At 40.7% G+C, this 17,763-nt stretch overlaps 1 protein-coding gene and 1 long non-coding RNA gene across 5 annotated transcripts in view; one reads left to right on the forward strand and one right to left on the reverse strand.

The window, feature by feature from the left end:
• The window catches only part of TANC2 (tetratricopeptide repeat, ankyrin repeat and coiled-coil containing 2), a 356,371-nt gene extending 343,614 nt beyond the window's left edge, over positions 1-12,757 (reverse strand). For all 4 annotated transcript variants that reach the window (XM_081218265.1, XM_081218264.1, XM_081218263.1 and 1 more), the window contains exon 1: positions 12,657-12,757. The gene's annotated coding sequence lies outside the window, so the exon portion shown is untranslated. The remainder of the gene's footprint in view (positions 1-12,656) is intronic.
• A 2,870-nt stretch (positions 12,758-15,627) lies between these two features.
• The window catches only part of LOC308607367, a 30,805-nt gene continuing 28,669 nt past the window's right edge, over positions 15,628-17,763 (forward strand). The window contains exon 1 of the long non-coding RNA XR_014013995.1: positions 15,628-15,789. This is a non-coding gene — a long non-coding RNA (uncharacterized lncRNA). The remainder of the gene's footprint in view (positions 15,790-17,763) is intronic.

Raw genomic sequence — 17,763 nt, forward strand, 5'->3', positions numbered from 1 at the left:
GGTAAATTAAAAGGTCCCTGTGAGATCAAGGAATTAAGGTTGTTGGGTACTAGAAGAAATGAGCCTGAAAAAATGTAGGTGGTAATTGGAGAGTAAAATGCCAGAAATTGATATTATAGAAACCTGTAGTTTTGGGGTAATAACAAGTTCTAGGGCAGCGTCTCTCAATCCTGGCTGCACATTAAAGTCACCCTGGAAAACTGTTAAAAATATTATCCCAGGCCACACCTCAGACCAGGCAAAACAGACTCTCTGGGAGTAAGTTCTAGGCATCTGTAGTTTGTCAAAGCTCCCCAGTTAATGCAGATGCACTGAGAGTTTAAAAACATCTGCACAGGACATGCCATAGAAGTGAATGGCTGAGTGGAGGAGAGGAAGTCAAGAGACCAGAATATCAGAAGGATCATCTGCATGAATACTGAAATTGCCAATAATTACAGCTGGAGTAGTAGGAAACTAGCAGTGAGTCCAGAAGAAGTCTAGAAGCAAATCTGAAAAAGCAAAGAGAATATTTAACCCACCTCACCAGGAGGAACCACCACCTAAGAACTCTCCAGGAGAAGTTAAGTGCCCTCAGTGGAGAGGTAAGTTTCAGTTAGAGCAAGAAGGTAGTAATGTTTAGAGAAGAGGTTAAAGATAAAAGGGAGTTTTGCAGATGACTGACAATGAGACCCAGAAGGCACAGAGAAGCGTTTCACAATCATAAAGGGATGAAAATTGAGATCAGGCAAGAGAGATGAAGGAAAGAGAAGGTCCAGACGAAACTACTGGAGGAGAATAAAGCCAGGAAATCTCAGAAAGCAAGCTGCCATATTTTTTTAACACTACACAAAAACAACAGAAGAAAAAGCTCAGTGAAAGAAGAAGCTTTCCTGAACCCAGCCACACTCTAAAAGATTCATTTAACTAAGTTCAAGGAAAACTGAGTCACAGAAACGTATCAAGGTCAATCCCATATAAAGTTGTTACAAGAAGAGAGACTATGAAGTGGAATAACATCCCTGCAGACAATGAAAGTATGACAGAAAGACATGCCCACATAACAGATCAAAATTAAAACATGCTATTTCAGAATGAGTTAAAAGACCTTAAGAAAATGACATAACATGAAAGAATAACAAATATAAGAACTATAAAAACTCATAACTCAGGTAAGAATTAAAAATAAAAGGAAAGACACATTCCAGAAAGGAAGACAAGAGTAAATAAAAACAGACAGTCCCTTAAGAAAAATAGAAGGTAAAAAAGAGAAAAAAAAATTTAAACTCAAAAACAGATAAAAAGGATTTGAGAAAAAGTGACAAATACTGAAGACAGGCAAAGAAGATTGAACATACAGCTGATAGGAACTCCTGAAGAAGAAAATCAAAGCAAGGAACAGAACACAGTCAAAACAATAATCCAAAAATACTTTTATGAAATAAAAAAATATTTGAGACTACATTTTGAAAGTGCACAATGTGTACCTGAGAAAATCAACTCAGAATGACCAAAATGATTTTACTATCACTAAACATTAAAGAATAAGAAGAAAAAAAAAGGGAAAAACTGGAGTCAGAAAGGGAGAAATACAGAACTATACAGATAGGAATTAGACTCCAGAAAATGAGCGATGAACGGGCAGTACTGAGTTTCTCACGATATGAAAAGGATAAAGTGCATAATGAGATTAGATCTGATAACCTCAGGGCACATAAAGGTGGCAAGACGTTTTGTGTAGAAGATAAAGAATGAGTTATTGATACTTAAAAAGAAAGGAGAATCAGACTGGCATCAGACTTATCTATTGCACAAGAAGCTTAGAGACAGTGGTATAAGGTGTCTATGCTATACAGGAAAAAAAAGGATTATGATCCAAGAACAGTATATCCAGCCAAGATACCCTTTACTGATCAAGAGAAAAGAAAGGCATCTTCACTTAAGCAAGGATTCAGAAATTATGCCACATACACTCTGAGGAAATTACTCCAAAATGTTATCAAATGTTTTTTCTAGCACCTATTAAGATAGTCATGGGTCTCTTTTTTCCAGTCTCCACCACTCCCAGAGTTGTAGCTAGCAGTAGAGATGAGGCCAAATCCAATAACAATATCATATATGACCAGTCCTAGAAATGACTTCAGGAAACGTAGATCCTAAGGAATGTACATTTTGCCAACAAGCACAACAAGAAAGGCCTCAAAAAGATTCAGGCCAACATTTTCAAGACACTGAGTACCTGTATGGAGGCCAATGAGGTGCTCGTTAAGCCCAAAGTAATCAAATACAAGATCTTAAGAAGTGCCAGCCCTAAATTGGACAGGCTCACCCATATCATCCATCCCAGCTTCTAGAAGTATGCTTATTTTCATGCTGTCAAGAGTACCAGCTTTGGCAACCAAAAGGTGAGAGCCAAAGCCCAGGTCCCACAGAGTCCTCCCAAAGAGTCCAGAAAAAAAGGTTTTTGTCTATCAACTCTGAGGATCAAAGAATTCTACAAAACTTAGACTACTGTCTGCAGGCATCTCCTTTTGCTGTTTTACATAAATACAATACAAAGTCCCCCAACTCACCCCAAAAGAGAGAGATAATCATACAGTTTTTAATCTCAAAATCTGTTAACATAACAAATTACGTTAATATTTAACTGTCCTTGCCTTCCTGGAATATACTGTCTTTTATATACACTGCTGGATTTATTTTACTAATATTTTATTTAGAACGTTTGCCTGTCTACTTATGAGTAAGACTGGACTAATGTTTATAATAGAAAAAAAAATGAAAACAATTGTAGCATCCATCTGTTGGAGAACAACAGACTAAATTATGGTGTAGTATGCTATGGAATGTTATTCAGCTTTTTAAAATTAATTAAAGCTCCATTTACTAAACTGGAGACAGCCATGACATATTCTTAAATAAATAAAGCAAGTTACAAAAAGCCTGTGTGTGTGTATACATATATATGCTTAAAGGTTTTTGAGCAAAGAGAAAGATGGTAGAAAAACACTCAAAGTGTTAGTTAATGCTGGCTAAACCAACAAGGTAAAAGTGGAAAAGGAAAAGAAAATATTATTTTTTTCTTTATTCACCCCTGGTTTGTTTATTTTAGTGGTTGCAAGCAGAGAAATACTTTTGTAATTTTTTTTAAAAAGTAGAAGCGTGGGGGGGAGGGGAGAGATACCAGTTATCTACTATAATTAATGACAAATTAACATTTGTTAACAACTAATAAATGGCTACCTTTAATACATCCAAAGACAAGATAGAATTATATTATCTAAAACAAGGAGAGGAATCATTATGAAGTTCATTTACTTAAAAATACAAAACAATCCTGGGGCTTCCCTGGTAGCTCAGAAGTTAAGAATCCCCCTGTGGTCTTCCCTGGTAGCGCAGTGGTTGAGAGTCCGCCTGCCGATGCAGGGGACATGGGTTCGTGCCCCGGTCTGGGAAGATCCCACATGCCGCGGAGCGGCTGGACCTGTGAGCCATGGCCACTGAGCCTGCGCGTGCGGAGCCTATGCTCCGCAACGGGAGAGGCCCACGTACCACAAAAACAAAAACAAACAAAAAAAAGAATCCCCCTGTCAATGCAGGGGACACGGGTTCAAGCCCTGGTCCAGGAAGATCCCACATCCAGGGAGCAACTAAGCCCGTGCACCACAACTACTGAGCCTGCTCTCTAGAGCCCGTGAGCCACAACTACTGCGCCCACGTGCCACAACTACTGAAGCCTGCGCACCTAGAGCTCGTGCTCTGCAACAAGAGAAGCCACTGAGGGGCTTCCCTGGTGGCGCAGTGGTTGAGAGTCCACCTGCCGATGCAGGGGACACGGGCTCGTGCCCCGGTCCGGGAGGATCCCACATGCCGTGGAGCGGCCGGGCCCGTGAGCCATGGCCACTGAGCCTGCGCTCCGCAACAGGAGAGGCCACAGCAGTGAGAGGCCCGCGTACCGCAAAAAAAAAAAAAAAAAAAAAAAAAAAAGAGAAGCCACCGAAATGAGAAGCCCGCACACTGCAGGAAGAGTAGCCCCCGCTCGCCGCAACTAGAGAAAGCCCACAAGCAGCAAACGAAGACCCAACGCAGCCAAAAATAAATATAAATATTTTTTTTTTAAAAAGGTAAAAAAAAAAAAAAAAGAATGGATTAAAAATACAACACAATCCAATCTGGAACCGAAGTCGCATATAAGTGGTCTTCCTAAAGGCATTAAGCAAGATGTCTTCAGGATGAACTAGTTTGTATCTTACAACTAGCACAAACTGATCAGTTCATGGATATTACGGTGACCAAGAATAAAACTAAGATAAAGTGAGTCACGTCCATTTAAAGAAAAATAGTCAGTGAATTACTGTTCGCATGATATGTAAACAGATTAGCAGAAATGGGCAAAATGTTACAGAAATCCTTGAAGCTTGGGAAGAAAGTGAGATTTTGATAGCCTGTTATACTAAAGAAAGAGGGGCAAACTTCTTTTGATGTATAATTTTACACTGTAAATAGACAAGTCCTTTTTATTAAGTAGATCACAAAAGACAATCAACCACCATGACTGTCACAAATTTTTTAATAAGAAAAATTACAAAAAGCTAACAACATGGCGCATGGTGGCGGGTGAGTGGGGGATAAAGTTATCAAACAGAGAACACTTCAGTTATTCACAAAAATGAGAAATGTTTGTAAAAGTAGAAAATTTTCACATGATCAAAATGAAAAAAAAATTGTCAAAGGGCTCAATGTCTCAAGAAGTGCTGAGGTTTGCTATTTTATAGAGGAAATTAAAAATTAATTTTTTGCAAGTTTGTGGTACTTAAAGGGAAATAGTGCAAAAAGAAACGCATACTAGGAGTCTAAGAGTTTATATTTTTAAGTTAACAGTTATTCAAGAACTTTTTCTCTCAGCTCTCATCAAATCCTTCCTAAAAGAAAATTTCAAGACACAAAATTAATGAGTAGCCGAATTACCACAGGTTTTTGTTTTTTGTTTTTTGTTTTAAATACCTTGCTAGGCTGAAAAGACAAAATAACAAGGAAAAGCTGGACAGACAATGCTAGTAAAACACTGTGGGGCGGAGCTATGTGAAGCACACATCAAAAAACAGAAATCCAGGACACTTTCCAAAACCTAATAAAACTTACCATTTATTAAGAACTAGACATCGTCCTAAGGATTTTTCACTGGCATTATTTCATTTCATCATCATCAAAACCCTGCAAGAGAGGTTTTAGCCCCTCACACAGCTAGTAAGTGACAGAGTGATAATCTCAACCTGTTTTCATGATTCAAAAACTCACAAATTCATGTTCTCTCTACTATACAAAGGGTCTCATGATTGTAAAATTTCAAAAGCTACTAACAAACAAACAACAGTATTGTCACATCCTACAACATAGCAACATCTGAATAACAGCTTCCAAAGGAAGTCTCTCTTCCTCTTTAAATCCCTAAAAAGGAAGATTCTCTGACGCTGAAGCAGCATTTGAGTGTGCAGTAAGTCTACATCCCACGTGTCTACTAAAGCTAATTACCTTCATTCACCCTAATTCACAATCTCTGGGAGCTCTACAGGATTCCATGGAATTTGAACAGAAACAGAATTCTAGAGTACAAATACCCATCAAGCTTCCTTAGTTTTGCCTTATCAAATTTCAGCAATTAGAGCTAGAAATTGTGGGACCTCACAACACAAGATTAGGAACAAAGGGCTACAGAGAGACTTCCTTCATTTAGGCAGAGGGAATTGACTGAGATGTGAGGCAGTCTCCTGTCTAAATGATTAAATCACAGTATCTACATACCCACTCCCATTTCCAAAGTTAATAACTAACGAATCGACTTATAAGGTTAGATCCATTGGTGGGGAAAGGGAATTTCCATGGCAATAAAAAACTGGTGCGATATCTCTTCATGTTGTTCATCTCTATGATCAGATATGTCATCTGATATAATCATATATGATAATGCAAGCATGGTGTTACAGACAAGCATGGCTACCTGGTCCAAAGACATCTGCTTGGAATAACAGAAGTTTTCCATTATTATTGCTCACATACTTTTCATTGTGAATTTTATGTCTGTAGTACTTGCTGATATTTACAAAAAGAAATATATAAGTCACTGTTTTTCTTTTCATGATACCTTTGCCATCTAAAGAAGACAGCAAAATTTATCAACATTGGCCAGTGAAACTTTAGCAAAGTGACAAACTTTAAAATATTTTTTCAACTGTATTTTTCCTAGAGGTAGAGTGAATACCCAGGACACAATTCTGAACTACAAATTTAGTTTTTATTTAAGGAAGAATATGATATGTCTACCTTCAACTGAAAGATTACAGTAGTAAAGGTAACTACTTACACACAGTGGTCAATAAATATTTAAGTGAAGGATTTAATGTATTAATATACTGCATAAAACTCCCCCAATTTTTCCAACAAATCTAACTCAACTCATATACCTTAAACATAATGTGTCTGTATAATAAACTAATATACAAAAATCAATGTTTTTTTCATACGACCTTTTCTATACAAAATAAGTATATGAGAGACTAAAACCGGAGCAAACAAAGAAAAATGTTCTCTTACATGCCGTGCTCCAAAACCTCTCCACTTGGGATACCTCTTCTGAGAAAAAAAAAGTAGAATCGAAAAATGTATTTTGGCAGAAACTTCTCCAGATAGACATAATATGGGTGTCATAAGGAGGCATAAGATGAGCCTGTCAGATAAATCATTACTAAGGCAATTAGATTTTTTTAAAACATAGCAACAATATTATTCACTATAACGCAACTACTCGGTTTAAATAACTGACACCAGAATCTCTCAAGTTCCTATCAAAAGAAAGGCATTTGAGAAGATATACCATTCACTGAATAAAGGCAGAAATTAATATTATGGGGAAGGAAAGGGTAAAGAAAGGGTGTGATTACGACTAACACCAACTTAATTCTTTTTGCCTCTTAAACTTAGTCATGTTTACCCTTAACTACTCAAGAACAAACAGAAGTTGAACATAACAAGATACTGTTGTAATGTGTGGCCCATAAGAAAGCAATTTACCTGATACTTATTACATCCACAAACATAGCTTTCAAATGATTTATAAAGATTCTGTAAATAAAATAAATTGACCTAATAAAAGAAATTTGTTTCCAGAAAAAAATCATGGTATTACAATTATTTAGTTAGAGCTTTCTAGAATATGAAAGATCCCTACCAGAAACTTTTTTCACTGATTGCATCCTCAACCTGCTTTAGCCTTCTAAAACCCAGGACCAAATAGCTTGTTCTCCATCTAATATTATCTCTTTTTTAAATTTGTTTATTTATTTATTTATTTATTTATTTTTGGCTGCGTTGGGTCTACGTTGCTGCACATGGGCTTTCTCTAGTTGCGACGAGCGGGGGCTACTCTTTGTTGTGGTGCGTGGGCTTCTCACTGCAGTGGCTTCCCCTGTTGCGGAGTACGGGCTCTAGGCTCGTGGGCTCAGTAGTTGTGGCACACGAGCTCAGTAGTTGTGGCTCTCGGGCTCTAGAGCACAGGCTCAGTAGTTGTGGTGCATGGGCTTAGTTGCTCCATGGCATGTGGGATCTTCCTGGACCAGGGCTCAAACCCGTGTCCCCTGCATTGGCAGGTGGATTCTTAAACACTGCACCACCAGGGAAGCCCCATCTAATATTATCTTGAATCGTAAATACTCAAGGTAAAAATATCCTCTAAAAGAAAGAAAAAGGACATTGGGTGGGGAAATATAGCTGTAAGTCTTTAAGCTCTTCTTGTAACCTATTTCTCTCCACAGACTTTTAGAGATTCATCAAGGTCATGATGTAGTCTCTCGATCACCATACACACATCTCCTTGACTCATTTTTTTTTAATTGTAAACAATCTTCATCTAATACAAGTTATTACAAAAGATGCTATTCAAATAAACCAAGTGGTAGTTTTCATGGTATTATAACAAAGACTAAACTATTTATTTACACAGTGCCTTCTCTCCAAATGACAATAGTATTTGATGACTACAGGCACTCAACAGATACGACAATGCTGAGAGAAAAAAAAATCCAAATAATTAAACTAACTTCCAAACTATTTTATAACATTTGTTACCTCGATGAGACTCGTACTAGAAAAGTAAACAACCATCTGCAACCGCTTGTTCTAGCTCCTGGAAATAAAATCTGGGTACCATCAGTAAAAATATTACAGCTAACATTGGTGATCATGTATAAGTACAATCCAACATAATTCAACTAGTGTGCCCAATCCGTACATCTCAGAGATCAATTTTAATTCTGTTGTAAGAGGAAGTAATATGACAAGGAGAGAATTTTGATGCATTCCTTTAATCATACTTATTCTTCCTTATATCTAATTAGTATCAACTACCTTAAAATTCCCCTTTGGCCATGGCTCACGGGCCCAGCTGTTCCGTGGCATGTGGGATCTTCCCGGACCAGGGCACGAACCCGTGTCCCCTGCATTGACAGGCGGACTCTCAACCACAGCGCCACCAGGGAAGCGTGTCCGGAGCCTGTGCTCCGCAACAGGAGAGGCCACAACAGTGTGAGGCCCGCGTACCGCATAAAAAAAAAAAAAAAATTCCCCTTTGGGAACTACTGGTTTAGTATACTGTTTTCTAGGCCTACTTCCTTCTCCATTCAAAACAATGCACACAGAGTCATTCAGAAAATACTAAAAGAACAAAGGCCTTTATGAGGAAGGGCGGGGGAAGCTAGAGAGCTAACATGGGACAGTCAAGAATCACTGACAGGGCTTCCCTGGTGGCGCAGTGGTTGAGAGTCCGCCTGCCGATGCAGGGGACGCAGGTTCGTGCCCCGGTCTGGGAAGATCCCACATGCCGCGGAGTGGCTGGGCCCGTGAGCCATGGCCGTCGAGCCTGCGCGTCCGGAGCCTGTGCTCCGCAACGGGAGAGGCCACAACAGTGAGAGGCCCACATACCGCAAAAAAAAAAAAAAAAAAAGGAATCAATGACAGAAGAAGGAAATAAATCTACTACTGTTAAACCATGTTAGTAAAACTTTATGATAAAGATGCAAACAACAAATTAGGTTTTATAAGTATGCTAAAATGAACCATCAACCAATATAAATACAGAGCACGATCTGAGTCTATGACGGTTTATTAAATAAACTAAAATATATAAACATACATGAATAAGTCTTAGCCATAATCAGTAAATTGCCTTATCAACCAATGTATATAAAAATGAAGGAAGTGTTTGATTACATGACATATGTGATTCACAGAATGGCACAAAGTTTGACTAAGAGAAGAAAATAATTGTTAAATATAGGAGGTGATATTCCATTTCTTAAACTGGGTGGAAGGTATATAAGTGTTGGCTGCATTATTAGTCTTCTATACTTCACACATTTTTATAAATATTATTTCATATGTAGTCGATATCTATAAAACAATGTTTAAGTGCAAGAAAAATCTGAGCAAATATTTGTTGGAAAAAAGAGGTAAGAAGTACATATACACCTAATCCATTTTTACTAATTATTTTTTTAAATAAATAGAGATCATAGGGACTTCCCTGGTGGTCCAGTGGTTAAGACTCTGCACTTCCACCGCAACGAAGAGTAGCCCCCACTGGCTGCAACTAGTGAAAGCCAGTGTGCAACAATGAAGACCCAACGCAGCCAAAAATAAATTAATTAAATAATTTTTTAAAAAAGTTTATTATGAGGTTAGCTCTATTTAAAAAAAAAGAAAAAAGACGGCGCTTCCACTGCAGGGGGCACGGGTGTGGCCAGTAAATAAATAATTAATTAAAAATTTAAAAATAGAGATCGTAAAAATGTAAGTAGGTAGGAAAATAATTTTCCTGTAGAAAACAATTTCTATAGCTCTACACAGAGATCTATATACTATTTCTTTAAAAGCACCACTAAAACTTTCCTGCACACTACATGTACACACATATACACATAGACATACACACCAAACTACTTGAAAGTAAAACTTTCTACCTCCAAAGATCCCCCCAAAACCAACCTCCATCACAAATATTACCTTAACCCCATAAAAAGTACTGATACTCCTCTACTCATAACCCCAGAAATAAATTACAAAAATAAATTCCTAAACAGAAATGTTCATACTGTAAGTAACTGTATTTTTGGTGTATTTGTAGGCTTAGCATTTATGTGTCTTACTACCTACTTGGCCCTATCCACATCTACAGTATTTGCTTTTTTATGATGGGTACCTGCATTTTAATGATGTGTGTCAATACTAATTTGACTGAGGGCAATATAGTATACTTATGAAGAGCACAGAGTGTGGAGCCAGAGTTCCTGAATTGGAACTCAGCTGTTCCACTTGCTAACTAACTAATCTATTTAACATCTCAGTGTTTCAGTTTCTCATTTGTAAAATGGAAATAACAGTACATACCTCGTAGGGTGTTGGAACTGATTAAAACCTGTGTAACAGGACTGGCACAAAGTAGGTGCTATGTAAGGGTGAGCCATTACTACTAGCACTACTAGTAGTACCATCTTCCCAAACATACTGAAAACATTCTTTTTGAATTACTGGCTAAAATTAGATACTATTAAAAATAGACATTAAACTTGAAGCCTGACTGACAGTAAGTTTAAAGCCCTGCAACTCTGAATAGGTGATTATAAATCTACATAACCACTCTATCAAGAACAATCTGGGGAGAGCGGCTTTCCGAAGTGCAACCATCAATTTCTTCCCTTACACAAGGGGGCAGTGATAACAAGAAAAGAACTGGGCTCTGTGACACCTCCTCCTACAGACAGTAGGGGGTGGCAGTACATATGGCTTACAGTCAGAACAAAACAGGAAGACCCAACAGAATTGCTCTTTATTCTCCTCAGGCCCTCGCCTCTATGTTTTAGGCCCAACACAGCCTCAAGGTGAGAGACATATCAACAGAAAAGACTAAAACCCAAAATTAATCACCAAGGAAAATCCAGTTTTGCCTTTGAAGCAAATGATCCCTCAATGGCTAAATCTGGATCCAGAAGGAAGCCAATCAGTATGAATTTTAATTGTCTGGCAAATTACTTACTGTTCTTCTTATAAGAACAACATTCAGGCAAGTAACTCCGTTTCTCTGCAAGAAATGTAACATAAAACACTAAAATCTCATCAATAATTAACTATACCCTAATGAACACATGCCGATATTTCTGCTTGTTTCACACTATACAGACATACACTCACTGAATGTATATAAGTTATATTAAATAGCTCATGGAGCTGTCTTTTGTTACTTCTGAAATTCCAGCTATGTTCTGACAATCCTCTCAAAACACAGATGTTCTTCTTAAATGGAAGTCACAATGTTTTGCAGCATGTGGGTAATGATATATATATATATATACACACACACACACACACATGCACACATATAGAGAAAGAGAAAGAGAATGAGAATATTTAATATTTCATTTCTGTGCTCACATTCCTGAGATGATCTACCTGGGAAATGCTGCAAGAAGCGCTCCACTGACAGTATCCATGTTGTTGCTTTTTATGCCACATTTACTGTATTCAATTTTTTTCCTATTTTGCCACCCCAGCATCAAGAATATTTCACTACTGTCATTCACCATAATTAGCCATTGCAACAGCTTTTGGCTTCAAACCCTCAAAATGCCTGAAAATTTATCCCTTTTGTTCACCATATTGTTTTGTTTTCCTCATTCCAGAAATTTTCACCTGTATAAAAATGAAGAAAGGGGCACCTATGAAAAAACGTCCCTTCGCCTAATGATCTTGAACTCAGAATTATGGTCAAGATGTGGGGTGGGTTTTTTGTGTGGTTTTTTTTTTTTGGTTTGTTTTTTTTCCTTTTCCTGGAGAGGAGCAGAGAAGACAGTGCAAGACACCCAAAACACCAAATCTTCTTCCTAATATTAATTACCATTGTTTATGTTTGGTGAAAACCATTTTAAACATTTCACACCTGGAATACAACACAGGCTACAATTGTATCCGTGTTCTACACGCTGACGGCAAACCTTGGAATTATTTAGCTCTATTTTTTCTTTCCCATCTCACACCAGACACAATTTGCTTGTTTCTTTCACGTGGGCACTATCTCTATCTCAAAAAATAGCGTATCATAGCTCCTCTCGATTCCCTGTGTTAAAATATCTAGCCATGAGCCTTATTAATCTCTTCTTAGACTACGCCTCCTTTCCCGGAGAAATTAATATCACTAATAACACTTCTACCGTGAATTTCAACGCCACACAGGCCAACCCACCCTGTGCCTTACCTGGCACATTTCACAACTACTTTCATGCTGCATTCAGGGGGCACATTTTACAACTCGTTCTGCACCACATTCCCTGCCACGTTTAGCAATCTGCCTCGCGTCTCCTCCTGGGTCCCCGTCAACCGGAGACTCTCTCGGTACCAAATTCCATGACACCTTCGGTGACACCGAAGTGACCGATCCCGGACCCATCCGAAGCCACCCCGAGTGCCACATTTGGAGCCAACCTTCCCCACGCCCTGGACACCGGAGGCACTCCACTGCCCATTTCGCTGCCTCCCCGCTCGCCCCCGCCCCTCTCCCTGGAGCCCAGGCGTCGGAGGCGAACGCCGCTGTCACTGAAGCAACCTTCCCTTCCTGGGCTCCCGGGGTCTCTCACCTGCCGCTCTGAGGGGGGTTCGCTGCACCTCGGGGTCAAGCCCGAGTCCCCGGGGTCTCCTGTGAGGACCGCGCCGCCCGCCGGCGCCGCCCGCGATCCCAGAGCACCTCGCTGCGCTCCGACGCCCGCTGTGGGTCTGCGTCCGGGAAAGGCGCGGCGGGGCCTCCCGGCGGCTAGCGCAGCCCTCGGCGGTCCTCCTGTCAGCGGCGGCGCGGGTGCAGGCTCTCGCCCAGCGCGGCGGCGGCGGCGGCGGGCAACTTGCTCCGCCTCGCGCGCTGCACAGCCAGGAGGTGAGCGCGAGGGGGATGGGAACGGGGGCGGGGCCGCCCGAAGGAGGCACGGAGGGCGGCGGCTGGAGGGCAGCGCCGGCGGCCCCGGGCCCGGCACTCGGAGCGCTCGCAGCTTCACCCGCCGAGCGGGCGGCTCGCACGAGGCAGCTGTGCAAGCGGGCCCCGCCGGAGCAGCGCACCCAGCAACCCGCGCCCGGCCGGCCGCTCGCTAGCGCCGCCGCCGCGCCGGGGGCGTCGCACCCTCAGAGGCCGCCCGCAGCCCCGCCCCCTCCGGGCCGGTGTGGGGAGGAGCGCGAGCGCGGAGGGAGAGCGCGTGCGTGGGAGCGCGTGCGTGGTGGAGCGCGCGCGCCCCCGCCCCCTCCACCGTTTAGGGGGTTGGGAGTGGCGGGGAGAGAGAGAGAACACCGAACCCTTTTCTCCGCCGAGAGGTTTGGCCCTGGCTCTGGCTCTCTGAGGTCTGGGCATTTCAGTTTCCTCAGGGGGCTTTGACTGGTGGCGTCGTGGGCATTCAGTGGGGAAGAGGGGAGGGGAGCTCAATAGCAGACAAGGCCCAGGATGGTTCGGCTCCGCCCCCAGGGTGATGTCACTCTCGAGGTGCTGCTGCTGTCACGTGCGCCTACTTCTGGGCCTGTCTTGATGCTTTGATGGCCAGAGCGTTCCTCTAGATTTTCCCCACTTAAGTCACCTCATACACATATCACTCCTAGAAGTCTTCGAACCCTACAAATGTCAGTTATTCTTTCCCTGATGCTCAATTGTAATCTGTAGACTGCTTCAAAATGCCATAGTTGGCTGGTGTAGGAAACAGAATGAAGTGCAAAACCAGGAATGGGGGGATAGTGGGGAGGGGAGAGAGAGAAGGGAGAGCTATTATCTAGAATCATTGCTGAAATTCACCAACCACAGCTTGAGAGCCTGAGGTGAAGTTGTGACGCTGCTTCTGTCACTGCCAGGTTGGACAAGAAGTAATGTGATTTTAAGAGCTAGTTGGCAAGGCACGGAAAGCCACCACAACAAAGCCTCCTTGAAGGTCATATTTCCCTCACTTCCCTCCACCTAGATCTTCTTCCCCTTTACTCTTCCTTTCCCTCGCATCGTAGAACAACAAGTCAACTGTGGAAGATATCTGCACATAAATTTGTTCGTGTGCTTTAAGATGATGCAAAGCAATCACTGTTACCTACTCTGCCTGGCTAGCCTTTTTTCCGTAAACTGAGATGACCTTTCGTGGTCATCCATTCCTTAATGAGACGCCATGATAGGAAATAGATTCACCAAATTACTTCAGTCAAGCAACCTGTGTCTGTGGTGTTTCTAAGATAGAGATTTGATAACAGTCCTTTAATCTGCTGCATCCAGGATTTTCTTAGTGTTTTTTTCAAAATTAGTATTAATTTCAGAATAATGCAGGAAATTGAAGATGAAGCCATTTTGCAACAGCTAGTCTCTACAGTGAATTCTTGAAAAGTCAGAGCTAGAGCAGCTTTGAATACTACAGCTAAAATGGCAAGATGAAGGATTGGTCTATGGAATCTTTTGGTGATAACTCCAAAAAGTTAGATTACTCCAACTAAAACCTATTTATCTATGGTGATAGAGGCAGAGTAGTGATTACTTTGGAGGAATTGAATGAGGGGGGGGCAGGAGGGAGCCTTCTGGGTTGCTGGAAATGCTCCATACCTTGATCTTGTTAATGATTACAAGGGTTAATATATGTGCAAAACGATTGGTGTGCTTTACTCTATCTCAATTTTTAGAGTTTTTTAAAAATTGTATACACAAAAGAGGCATTACAGTGTCATCGTGATTGGAGTCTGGAAACCTAGATTTGAATGTCAGTGTCACCCACCACTTACCAGCCTATGAGACCTTGAGCAGGTCTGAGCCTTTTTTTTCTTTATCTATCTAATATGGGTGATGTTACCTCACAGGATGGTTGTGAAGATTAAATGAAATTATGTTTGAAAAGTACTTATCACAGAGCCTGGTATATAATAAATGCTCCGGAAACATTAGCTATTGTTATGCTATTCTTGTTGCACTCAAATTTACCTTATTTAATTCTCTTTTGGTCTTTTTATTTATTTTAAAGATTACTTTGATTCTGAGCCTTTGCCTGTGAGTTTCACTGAGCTAATAACATTCCTTTCCCTAAGAAATAACAAAAGGCGGTCGGGGTGTAATGTGTTGGTTTTCAAACTAGTTCAGGTGGTGATACTTAGAAATTATGGTGCTCATTGTGGAACACCATGAAATATTGTTAGATTGAATTCTGCCATATGGACTTGACACAATTTTACTAGCACTAAATCTGTCTACATTATGTTTACGCAGATCTCCCACATTAAAAAAAATGTATTTTTAAGAAATAATACGTCTGCGTTTTTCCTCTAAAATTTGTTTGCAACTTTTCACTAGAAAGTACCAAAAGTTTAATAACAATTCACAAAATGAAAACCTTTAAATCCCTTCTTCCTGGAAATTAGAAAAATACTGTAACTGTAATTTTAGCAGCAGAGCTCTTTATTGGATTTTCCCACAGTAAACTCTAATAGCTGTGACCCACAGAGTCTCTTGCTCTGATGAAGTGAGTAACTCTGACTCACTATCCTCATCATACTTACCAAAGATCCGTCTCCATTTCTTTCAGCTGACCTTTCCAAGATCTGTGTTCACACTGAGCAGTGCCAGTGCCCACTGGAATGAACTTATTGCTTCGCTGTTTCGATCATCTAACATGATGCTACTCAGCCAGTTCTCTTCCACATAGTTCTGCTGTTAAGTCTTGCTATTTGCTGCCACACTCTTAACTTTGTGGAGGAAACAGTCTGTCCCTGACAGAGGTAAGGGTGGGGTACGGTAGGGATGGAAAGCAACAATGTAGAGATAAGCCACCTCTGTTCTCAACTCCTCACCCTGATTTCCTTTTTGGTCACTAATACCTGAAATCCTGAGAACGCTTTTTTTTTTTTTTTTTTACCTACTAAAACTCCATTCTAGTCCAGATGATAATTTAGTCTATAACTTAAACTTGGAAACATCATTTATGCCATGTAAGAGGAACCTGTAAGTAATTGTCCATAAAGTGGCCCAACCATACTCTATACCTCCCAACTTTTCAGTGCCATCTATACCATTCAAAATGACCTTCCTTGCTTTGTCAACTCTGCACAATCACTCGCCTCTGCATATGGCATATGTCTTCCCTGGCACCTCCAAGTCTCTTAAGTAAAGCATCAGGGCCACCTCTCTCTCCCTACTGAATAAAGAGTCATAACATCTACCATTGATGGACTGCCTACTGGCTGCAAATACTTTACTAAATGCCTTGTATATACTACTTCATTTAATTCTCACAACATCCTATCAGGTAAGTTTTTGTTTTTGTTTTTTTTATTTTATTCATTTGTTTAATTTTTGGCTGCATTGGATCTTCGCTGCTGCACGTGGGCTTTCTTTAGTTGCAGCGAGCGGGGGCTACTCTTTGTTGAGGTACGCGGGCTTCTCATTGCAGTGGCTTCTTTTGTTGCGGAGCACGGGCTCTAGGCGCACAGGCTTCAGTAGTTGTGGCACACGGACTTCAGTAGTTGTGGCTCGCGGGCCCTAGAGCACAGGCTCAGTAGTTGTGGCGCACGGGCTTAGTTGCTCCGCGGCATGTGGGATCTTCCCAGACCAGGGCTCAAACCCGTGTCCCTTGCGTTGGCAGGCAGGTTCTTAACCACTGCGCCACCAGGGAAGCCCTCAGGTAAGTATTATTATCTCAGTTTTCTAGATAAGAGGGTGGGGAAGCTCTGAGAAGTTAGATGACCAGGTCAAGGTCACACTGAATGGCTGGCAGAGCCCCAGTCTGCACCCAAACATAAGCATTATCTTCTATCAGTTAACCTCAGGATAATGCTATATAAGATGCAAATGAGAACACAGAATACATCTCTTTAAAAACGTGAACCATGTTACACAAGGAAAGTATTCCTGAAAATTTGATGTAAAAGAGATTTTTCTCATTGATTGTTTTTCATGATCTCATTTCTTTTTATCTGCAATTGATGATTTCTAACTCAATAGCTTCTACATTTTCCCCACCAAGTCCCACCTCTGCCTTTTGAGGAATACTTATTTCTAGACTAACACGTACAAGTATTTCCACATAGAGGAACTACTACTTAAAAGACGTTTCTGGTGCATCTCTTTTTTGGAAAGTGAAAAAGTCATATATAATATGAATAAGCAAAACTCCATATATTTTTACATCGACATTTATAAATGCTTGACCAGTACTTGTACCTACTGTATTTTTATAACTGTGGTAAGTTCTACAGGGCATATTTAACTAATTTGAGAGAAGTCTTGCTTACTAGATCCTCATAATCTATTTGGGAAACAAAATGCTTAAAACATTTAAATATTAACACAGCATATTATAGAATTAAGTGTCACCATGAGTAAAACAGTAAGTTCTGTAATAATTCATAACAGGGAGGGAGATAGCTTTGACTGGGATGGTGTGGGACTGCTTCTTGAGATAAGTAGAATAAGAAAAATATGTAGATGGTGAGAATGGAGGACTATTCGAGGGAGGGCCCTGGAGAATCAACAAAAGTTCAGAGCAGGGAATGAGCATAACAGTTCAGGTCCAAGAAACAACCCCTTTTAGAGATGAGTTGCTTTCTTTCTTTTTTTTTAATTTTTATTTATTTTTGGCTTTGTTGGGTCTTCGTTGCTGCACGCAAGCTTTCTCCAGTTGCAGCGAGCAGGGGCTACTCTTCATTGCAGTGTGTGGGCTTCTCATTGCGGTGGCTTCTTTTGTTGCGGAGCAC

This window comes from Mesoplodon bidens, assembly GCF_964165515.1.
Source record: "Mesoplodon bidens genome assembly, chromosome: 19".
NCBI classification, from domain to species: Eukaryota; Metazoa; Chordata; class Mammalia; order Artiodactyla; family Ziphiidae; genus Mesoplodon; species Mesoplodon bidens.